This window comes from Arachis ipaensis, chromosome B08 (assembly GCF_000816755.2).
Source record: "Arachis ipaensis cultivar K30076 chromosome B08, Araip1.1, whole genome shotgun sequence".
Lineage (NCBI taxonomy): Eukaryota > Viridiplantae > Streptophyta > Magnoliopsida > Fabales > Fabaceae > Arachis > Arachis ipaensis.
In genome coordinates this window covers 35,807,924-35,818,699 of record NC_029792.2, presented here as the reverse complement: position 1 = coordinate 35,818,699, position 10,776 = coordinate 35,807,924, and positions in this window count along the sequence as shown.

Genomic DNA, 10,776 nt, shown 5'->3' with positions numbered 1-10,776 from the left:
ACTAGGGTTGAGAATCTTACCACACCCAAGGTCCAAGGAGACAAGATTAACCTTCTCCTTCAAGAGAGTTGGGTCCTATAACATCAAAGAACCCAAAATCTCAACATTTTTGCTCATGAAACTCGAAATCAAGGGCTGGAATTTCGAACAGTAAAACGTGGCTTACCTCAAGATTAATTGTATGGGTTTTGTAGAGCTCTCCGCGGTGAATGCGTGGCCGCAAACGGAGCGGCAATCGGAGCTCTAGATCAAAAGTTATGGTGGTTTGAAGATCAAGTGAGAGATAGAACTTGAGAGAGTGTTCTTCTCCTCCCTCACTCCATTTCAGCGTGTGTGTGTGTTTAATGAGGAGAGAGAATGCTGAAAACTAGGGTTTTGATTTAGTTATGTTGGGCCAAGGGCCCACTTTGGCCCACTTTGGGTCCGGTCGGTCCGGTTTGGCCCGTTCGGTCCAATCTTGGTCTGATTTCTATAAAATTGGTACCGAAATTCTCGTCTCAATCTCCTCTATCATATTAAGCCATAAAAATAACATTTTTGGCTTTCTAGAAAAAATTCTCATTTATGTGTTAATTAGCCGTTAATTAACCGGGTCTTACAGTTCTAGCCTATACCACGAAGGTTCTAACCTCCGGACTCGGTCTGTGGATCAAAAACCCAAGACATACGCACTCAAGCTGTCGCCCAATGACTACATTGAGCTCAAATAGAACGGAGTGGTTGTCAGGTATGCGTTCATAGATGTGAGAATAATGATGAGTGTAACGGATCATCATCTTCTCCGATTGAAGTACGAGTGAATTTCTTAGAATAGAATCAAGCGTGATTGAATAGAAAACAGTAGTAATTGCATTAATCCATTGAAACACAGTAGAGCTCCTCACCCTCACCTATGGGGTTTAGAGACTCATGCCGGTAGAAATACAATATAAAGTGTAAAAATGTCATGAGGTATTCAAAAAAATCTCTGAAAGTAGTTTTTATACAAAACTAGTAACTTAGGTTTACAGAAAATGAGTAACTAAGTGCAGATAGTGCAAAATTTCACTTCCGCGACCCACTTGGTGTGTGCCTGGGCTGAGCTTTCAAGCTTTCACATGCATATGCCCAAAATTGGTGTTAAACGCCACCCTGGGTGCCAAAATGGGCGTTTAACACCGAAACAGGTACCAATTCTGGCGTTTTACGCCAGAATTTCTTGGGCTGACTTTGAGCGCCAGTTTGAGCCATCAAATCTCGAGAAAAGTGTGGACTATTATATATTTCTGGAAAGACCAGGATGTCTACTTTCCAACGCAATTAAGAGCACGCCAATTGAGCCTCTTTAGCTCCAGAAAATCCATTTCGAGTGCAGGAGGGTCAGAATCCAACAGCATCTGCAGTCCTTTCTCAGCCTTTGAATCAGATTTTTGCTCAGGTCCCTCAATTTCAGTCAGAAAATACCTGAAATTATAAAAAAAATACACAAACTCATAGTAAAGTCCAGAAGTGTGATTTTTGAATAAAAACTAATAAAAATATAATAAAAAGTAATTAAAACATACTAAAAACTATGTAAAAGCAGTGCCAAAAAGGGTATAAATTATCCGCTCATCAAAGACACTCATGATCCATCATAGACCCCACCACCACTGTTCTAATTATTGCTTGAGGATGAGCAAACACTCTAAGTTGGTATGGAAAGGGGAAGAATATGAGGAAAATGACAACAATAGTGAAGATGAACTACAAGGTGGTAAAGTTCTTTTTTCTCTTATTTGTTTCCAGTACTTTAAAGTGCAGGATTGTCTTCTATCTTCTCTGTATGCATGTGTGTTGTGAATAAGCATAGCTTGATTGCTGAATTGCAACATCTTACTGTGACATTATGACTACCATCTTGAATTTTATGAGTTCAAAAGCAATAAAGTATCATGATCATAAACAAACAAGGAATTAAAGAAGAACTTAGCGTGGGCATATAAGTATTGGAAGGCTAGCATGATTAATTGTTGCTCAATTACATTTGAATTTATTTAATTGAAGTTTTCATTTAGGACATTTTATGAAATTTTTGAAATCATGAAAACGTTGAAAGAAGCAAATTACAAATTAAGGCAAGAAAAGCAAAAGGGAAAGAATGAGAAAGCTAAAGGCTCTGAGTACTAATGACAATTCATTTGTTAAGTACTTGTGGTGTTTATGTATCAGGCAAAAAGCTTGAAAACAAAACATTTAGAAGTCAAGGCTAGGATCAAGTGCAAAAGCACTCCCTCAAAGCTCAAGGCTCTGAGCATCAATGATTAGAGAAGTGAAGAAAAGAAACAAATGAGTTTAAAAAGGTCCTCTAATTATATGCTTGTGGTGCTTATGTATCAAGTGGTAATACTTGAAAATAAAGCATTTAGAGTCGTAGCTTTGTTTTCAACTCATGGGGCAAAGCACCCAAAAGGAGAAGCTAATAAGAGAATGAAAAGCTTGTTTCAAGGAAGAAATATAAGGAAAAGATTTCATAAAATGAGCTAGATAGAAGCATCAATCATTTACATTTCTTTTGTGATTGTAGCATGCATAGAAAACTAGCCAACCATGAACATCAACTTGCTCTTCTTCTCACCTTGGTTTGTCAAAACTTACTACATGATTCTTTTCTTGCTTGGGGACAAGCAAGGTTTAAGTTTGGTGTTGTGATGACATGTCATCTTGTGCATATTTTCTATGCTTTTTCATACAAGAAATTAATGATTAATGCTTAATTATTGAGTATTTTAGTGCTTAAATAGTATATTGCTTTGATCTTTTGATTTGATAAACTTTGTAGGAAATAAGTGAAAAAAGAAGCAACAAAGCACAAAATAAGCTCAAAAGGAGAAAAGAGGAATTCTGGGGCACACTTTGAAGTTTGAGAACGCTTTGGAGCCTTAGGCCACACTTTTAAAAGCGTGGCCCATGATTAAATCAAGGAAGCGTGCTCTGTTTTTCACAATGAGTGCTGCTTGGGCTCAAACGCTACGTTCATTTTGAAAGAGCTCCTGCGATATTGAGGCAGGAAAATTCGCCAGCGATGCGTACGTGTAGGTGACGCGTACGCGTCGAAATAACAATTCTGGAAGACCACACGTATGCATGCACGACGCGTACGCATGGGTGTGGCATTCATGAAGTTTCACGCGAATGCGTGGGCTGAGCGCAGCCTGGAAGTGAAGTTTTTGAAGACCACGCGAACGTGTAGGGGATGCGTACGCGTAGGGTGCGATAATGGAGCAAGAAAAATTCATAAGTGATGCGTACGCGTAGACCACGCATACGCGTCGAAGTTGCAATTCTGGAAGACCACACATACGCGTGGGTGACGCGTACGCGTCGGTAGGATATTTCTGAAAAAGCACGCGAACGCGTGAGTGAAGCGCAGTGTGGAAGTGAAGTTTTTGAAGACCACGCGTATGCGTAGGGAACGCGTACGCGTGGGGAGCGCTCTTATTTCGAACGCTACACTCTTTTGGTGAACGCCGCTATGGACGCGCACGTGTACAGCACGCGTACGTATCACAAGTCCAATTTTTAAAGGTCACGCATACGCATAGGTGACACGTACGTGTGGATGGGCCAAAATGCACAAAGGACGCGCGAGCATATGGGACGCGTACGTGATGAGAGGATAATTTATACTCTTTTTGGCATTATTTTTACATAGTTTTTTTAGTATGTTTTATTTACTTTTTAGTATATTTTTATTAGTTTTTATGCAAAAATCACATTTCTAGACTTTACTATGAGTTTGTGTATTTTTCTGTAATTTCAGGTATTTTCTGGTTGAAATTGAGGGACCTGAGCAAAAATCTTATTCAGAGGCTGAGAAAGGACTGCAGATGCTGTTGGATTCTGACCCTCCTGCACTCAAAGTTGATTTTCTGGAGCTACAGAAGCCCAATTGGCACGCTCTGAATTGAGTTGGAAAGTAGACATCTTGGGCTTTCCAGAAATATATAGTAGTCCATACTTTGCCCGAGATTTGATGGCCCAAACTGGCGTTAAAATCCAGCCAAAAACTTTCTAACGTAAAACGCCAAAACTGGCACATTTCTTGGCGTTAAACGCCCATTTTGGCACCCATGGTGGCATTTAACACCAACTTGGAGTATATGCAAGTGTAAGCTTGAAATCTCATCCCAAACACTCATCAAGTGGGTCTCGGAAGTGGATTTTTGCACTATCTGCACTTAGTTACTCAATTTTTGTAAACCTAGTTACTAGTCTAGTATAAAAACTACTTTTAGAGTATTCATTTTGAAGCTCATGACATTTTTACATTTCATATTGTATCTCTGATGGCATGAGTCTCTAAACCTCATAGGTGGGGGTGAGGAGCTCTGCTGTGTTTCAATGGATTAATGCAATTACTACTGTTTTCTATTCAATCACTCTTGATTCTGTTCTAAGATACTCACTCGTACTTCAATATAGAGAATGTGATGATCCGTGACACTTATCATCATTCCCCCATCTATGAACGCGTGCCTGACAACCACTTCCGTTCTACCTGAGCTCAACGTAGTCATTGGGCGACAGCTTGAGTGCGTATCTCTTAGGTCTCTGATTCACAGACCGAGTCTGTGAGATCAGAACCTTCGTGGTATAAGCTAGAACCAATTGGCAGCATTCCTGGGATCCGGAAAGTCTAAACCTTGTCTGTGGTATTCCGAGTAGGATCTGGGAAGGGATGACTGTGACAAGCTTCAAACTCACGAATGTTGGGCGCAGTGACAGTGTCCAAAAGGATAGAAAGATCCTATTCCGACGCTAGTGAGAACTAACAGATGATTAGCCGTGCGGTAGATGTACCTGGTATTTTTCATCCGAGAGGATCATACAGCTTGCCATTAAAGGAAGCCATGCGTGTTTGGAGAAGAAGATAGTAGGAAAGCAGAGATTCAGATGACAGAGCATCTCTGGAACCTCAACCTGTTCCTCATTACTGAATCACAAGTACCATTTAATTCATGTTATTTACTTTTCATAACAAAATCATTTTTATCATTAATCTCCTGACTAAGATTTACAAGATAACCATAGCTTGCTTCAAGCCAAAAATCTCCGTGGGATCGACCCTTACTCACGTAAGGTATTACTTGGACAACCCAGTGCACTTGCTGGTTAGTTGTGCGGAGTTGTGAAAAGTGTGATCACAATTTTGTGCACCAGTATGTGTGGGTATAAAGAGCATTCCGTTCTCCAAATGAATGCTACGCTCTCCTGGAAGCCTTACTTCTGCTCAATTAATTTCATTCTGAGCCCATTTGAACTTCAAAGCAAGCAGAGCCCATTGACATCACTCAAAGGTACAAGAAGCAGTTAGGATAGGAATTTCTTTTATTTGTAATTTGTTTTCAATTTGAATTTCATTTGTAATTTAGGCAAGCCTATATAAAGGCATCAATTTCGTTTCATCTGAGGGAGTTAGTTAGTTAGGGAGTAGAAGGCTGCATTAGGAGTAGTAGTAGAAGTAGGAGTTGGAGTAGGAGTAGAATAGAAGGCTCTTGTAAACACTTTTACCTTTCTTCACTTTTACATTTCAGTATTGAATTCAATTTAGCTTATGCAATTTTAATTTCTGTAATTCTCTTCTGCAACTTTTCTTTCTGCAAATTTTATATTCTGTTCTTTTGAGTTTGATTTACTTTCCTGCAATTTACATTTCATGCAAGTGTCTCTAGAGCAATGATCCATTGAACCCCAATTTATTAGGGGGAGGAGCTCTATTTTAATTCACATGATTGAGTGAACTTCTTCTTATTCTCTATCATTTATGTAGCTATTAGATATTCTCTATTTTGATTAATGATTCATTCACTCTGGAAGGGGGTTTGAATCTGTGAATGCTTGTGTGAGCCTCGGAAGGAGAATCATGTGCATTATAACTGAGGCTCTATCCTTCACTACTCTCTTGATCAACACCATTCGGAAGGAATTGAGATCCTGAGAGTTAGTGTGGTTTATGGATGAGAGAAATGCACTTCACCTCTTCTCATGACAATCAAATCAAGAAATTGGCAAGATTGATTGTGATTAGAGATATTGGATCACCAAGGAATTGGGATCCAATCAATTTCAATCCGCCATAGATCTACTCATATGATTGAGAAAGAAGTTGAGACCCATTTGATTCATTGTGGATTATGATATCTCCAATCCCTGATGAATATTTGTTTCTGTTATTTTTGTTCCATTTATTTTTCCAGCACCCAATCCCTTTACATTTGATGCCATTTATATTTCTTGCCATTTAAGTTTCTGTCAATTTACTTTCTGCAATTTACCTTCTGTTGATCAAATTTCACTCAATCCACCACTGTTAGCTTAACTAGACTAATCACCTCACTAAAGTTGCTTGATCCATCAATCCTCGTGGGATCGACCTCACTCACGTGAGTTTTAGTACTTGATGCGACCCGGTATACTTGCCGGTTAGTTTTGTGCAGAAATTCAATTTTCCCTCATCAATTATAGGTCAGAAGCAGTTCAAACAAACACACCGATAATAAATTGGTAACAAAATCAAAGTCTCAAAATACAACCATCCAAAATCAAAACAACATTTACAAATAAACTTAGCAATATTTATCCATGAAGAGATGCATTTTCATCATGCTCTTCACCCGCCTCATCTTCAACAAGCTCGCCGTTAACTACAATTTTTGTCACATCTAACTTCCCGATATCAAAGTTTGGAGCAAAGGTAGCAATTTGGTTAACAGCTCGGTCAAAACCGGCGGCAAACATTTTAAGCATGTCATTCTCAAGCTCATGAATACGAGAAGTCATTTTACCTTTAGCTGTGTCATTATCTTTAATTTCATTTTGCAGAACACAGATTTGATCCTGAAGTTTAGCAACCTTCTCCTCCCTATTCTTCATCTTGGATGTCACATCTATAATCAAATTTTCTTTTTCTTTAGTAGATTGTTCCAAAACAGCCAATTTTTCAGCAACAATGCTCTCTTCTGCATTGAGCATCTCTGTAGCCCGACTGACACACAACAGCTGAGAAGCAACAACCTAAAAACCAAACAAGTATACACTGAAACACATACCATAAGTCAAAATGAAGTCTAACAACAACGAAGCTGACCAACCTGTATAAACTTTTCCATTCCTTCCGTACCAGTTCGACGAGCCAAACACATATCACCAGCGTATTGACAAACTTTATCAGCAAGTTCAGTGAACAAAAAGTGCTTGCTTCAAAGAGACTGAGGATTTACCCCCTCAATTAAACCATGAAGTCTTTTTTGTCTTTCAAAAATAGAATTACCGCCAGCACCAGCACCATTTTCCTCCTCAAAAAGAATTTCCAATGATCTTTCTGACTCAAGCCTCTTTCTTTTGGGAGAAGGAAGAGGATGGGCACTAGAGTGAACGGCATCCCCACTAGTATCCTTCACCATCCCAGAGCCGCTGATATCCCTATCATTCTTCTTTTTCAAAAAAGACTGTAACCGAGAAGTAGTTAAATTAGGCACCTTTCCACCTGAAACAAACACAAAATTGCGTTAGCAATTAGCAACCAACCAACAAAAAACACATATTTACCTATATAATCCTTTAACCCTCTTTATCTTTCTCCTTCTCAAATTTCAACATTTTAGAAATGGACAAAAGTTCACCAACCGCAAAACACTCTACCAAGAAATTTAAAAAGAGATTTTCCTCTTCATTTCTCTCCACAGATTTAAGAATTTGCAATGGCTCCGAGCACCAATACAACAGAAATTTCTCTATCACTTCACCATCTAAATAGAAAGAGTATTCAGTCCCTGATGACCGAATCTTTACAAACATAGATTTAAAGCTCTTGAAAAAAGATTTGTATAACAAGAATAAGGAACGACCAAGGAAGCTACTAAGGTTAATTCGTAAACCTTTTCGCACTCCCTTTGACTGGAACAAAGAAAAGAAAATGTTGAAAGACACGAAAAAATTCAAAAAATCCATCAAGCATTCAAAAGCTTGTAAAAATGCTCAGGAGTTTAGATGTAATTGTGAAGGTTCATAGTTTAATTGAGTCAAAACTTTACATTCAAACTCAGAAAAAGGGAATCTCAAATGAAGCTCTGTCAAACAGGGCGTATATATATAAAAATATGTCCAGTCCTGTAAACCCTGAGTAATTAATAAGTAGTTAACCAATAAATTAATTTTTATTGAAAAAATTAGGAAATTAAATTTGATAAGTTAAAAGGGTAGAAATAATTAAAATGTGAATTTTGACACTAATTTTAAAATTTTTTGCCCAAAAAACGGGCTAACGGACCGAACCGATTAGACCGGACCCATATCGAGCCCAAGGCCCACTATATAAATATAAGAATTCAGCCTTCTCTTTCTCATTCTTTCATTTGAAGCACGCTGAACTGAGATTTGGGGGAGGAGAATAAAAAACAAACCCTAAGCCCTTATTCCACTTCCAACTTCAAATCCTTGTAACTTTCAATTCGGAGCTCCGATTGATGAGCCGTCAGCGGCCACGCATTTGTCTCAAAGTTTTCTTTAATTCTAAGTAAACATTGTGGTAATTATATTTTATTTTTATGCCCAATTCTCTGTTCCCCTCTTTTTTACATTTTTGATTTGGAAATTGAGGATTTTTGATGATTTTGGTAGCTTAGGTGTAATGTAACATTGAATAATTACTAGGTTTTACTCCAATCATCAATGGGTAAGGTAAAAAAACTATAAATCCTTGTGGTTTGTCCAATTTTGTGAACCCTAGTTATTAATTTGGTAAATTTTATGAAAATAGATTGAATTGTGTTGAATTTGGTGTTGATTTGGCAAACTGGAGCTTGTTGGAATTAATTTGGAGTCTTAGAAGCTTGATGTTTGGTGTTTTGAGCTTAGGGAAGAATCGGCCAAGGTATGCTTTTGGTCTCTCGTAGATAATATATAATGTATCGTGAAAAACTTAGGCTAGTTGACCATAAGATAGGTTGAATGTTGTGAAATTGGTAATGTTAGTGGTTTTGGTGAAATATTAAGTTTGTTACAAGTTTGATATGATGATTCATGAGAATGATGCCCTTGAGTTATAATTTTTGAGGTATTAATGAATTACATTATTTTGATTGAGAATTGTTGGAATGGAATTGCTAAGATTAAGAATTAGTATGTTGTGGAGGGTATTGAATAATTGGAAAACTGTGTTGAATTTGTTTAATGTTGTCTTGGAGTGTAAAACATTGGTTTGAGTTGAGGTTGTTGATATGATTAGTGAATAAATGTGTATGGGTTCATAATTGATGTGAGATATGATGAATATATGTGTGGGCATGTTGTGGTATGAGATTAATGTATATGAATGTAGTTATTGTTGGTTTGGTTGAGGAAATTGTTGGTATATATATATGAAATTATTCAATAGTTGAAGGAAGGAAATTTGGTGTAGGTGTGAGGTAAGGTGGTTGAAAGGTAAATGGGTATGTGTGAGGAGTCTTGGTGTTGTTTTGATTGTAAAAACTTTGATTTGAAATTGAGATTTTAGAAAGAAAAGAGGTTTTGGTGTTTTTGGAAAAACTTGATTTTTAACCAACCTCAGTGGATCATAATTTTTGCCTCGGATTTTGGATTTGAATAAAATTTCTTTCAAATTAAAGATAATTTCAAGAATTTTTAATCGATTCAACATTTGTGAAAATCGAAGTTTTGTAGAGAAATTTTGAACATCGAAAGTTAAGTGTATAAAACTAATTTTTAATGACTTAGAAACTTTTTGAGGAAAAGGAAGTGTCGTGTATGCAACTTGTACGCGCGATGCGAGCTATGCTCACTATTTTATAATCTTGCATACGCGGGGCAAGGCCTGCGTACGCAGAACCCAATTTTTGAAAGCTCACGTATGCGAGAGTCGCACGCAACGCGAGTCCCCTGTTTTAGCCAAGAAGGAGATTTTTGAATGTTAAGTCAGTCTTCTATCTTTCAAAACATCTTTTACAATTGTTTAAGGTCCGTTTGTGAGTCTTTAAGCCTTAGAACGGGGATGATTCTGTTAAAAAAGTTGAGGAGATACTTGGGAGGGTTTTGCGAGGTGTTAATTGAATTAATAAGGCGTTGATAATCTTGAATAAGAAGTAAATAATGAAGATAAGGATAATAGTAATGAAATGTGGTTGAGTCGAGAGGTGTTTGATGATGAGGTTGGTTAAAAGAAAGAAGAATGAGGAGAACTGAGTTAATTATATGTTTGATTGAAATGATGATGAATGAGTTTGATTGAGATATATGTGACCGGGTAAGAGGCAATGGCATTGTCCACTTACTCCGGGTAAGAGATGAGGAAGAAGAATGATTGATAAGTGTGACGGGCACTATATCCCAAGAGTGTGTTGGGCACTATATCCCTGATAGATGGTGACTGTAAATGTTGAGGTTGGCGATGATTGAGCATGGTCGGATTGGCAGAGATGGCAAGGTCTGGGTGAGATCCTGCTTACATGTAACCTCAAAAATTATGTTGGCACTTGCATTAGGCATGGACGAAGGTTCCATTCTGTTTTTCTCGTGGTTGCGGTGTCATGATGTAGATGTGGAGAAGGTAGAAAGGCACTCTTCTTCGTATTGTTTTTCTCCCACATTCTTCTCTGGTTGCAAGGTGGAAAGACACACTCATTTGACGTGAAAAGGCACACTCCTTCATGATACCTTCAGGAGAAGGTGGAAATGCACTCTCCTTCGTTTGTGTTCCTCCTGGGGATGCGCAACTCAGAGACCATATCCGGGTTAGTTACCGGGTGTGTCGGGGTT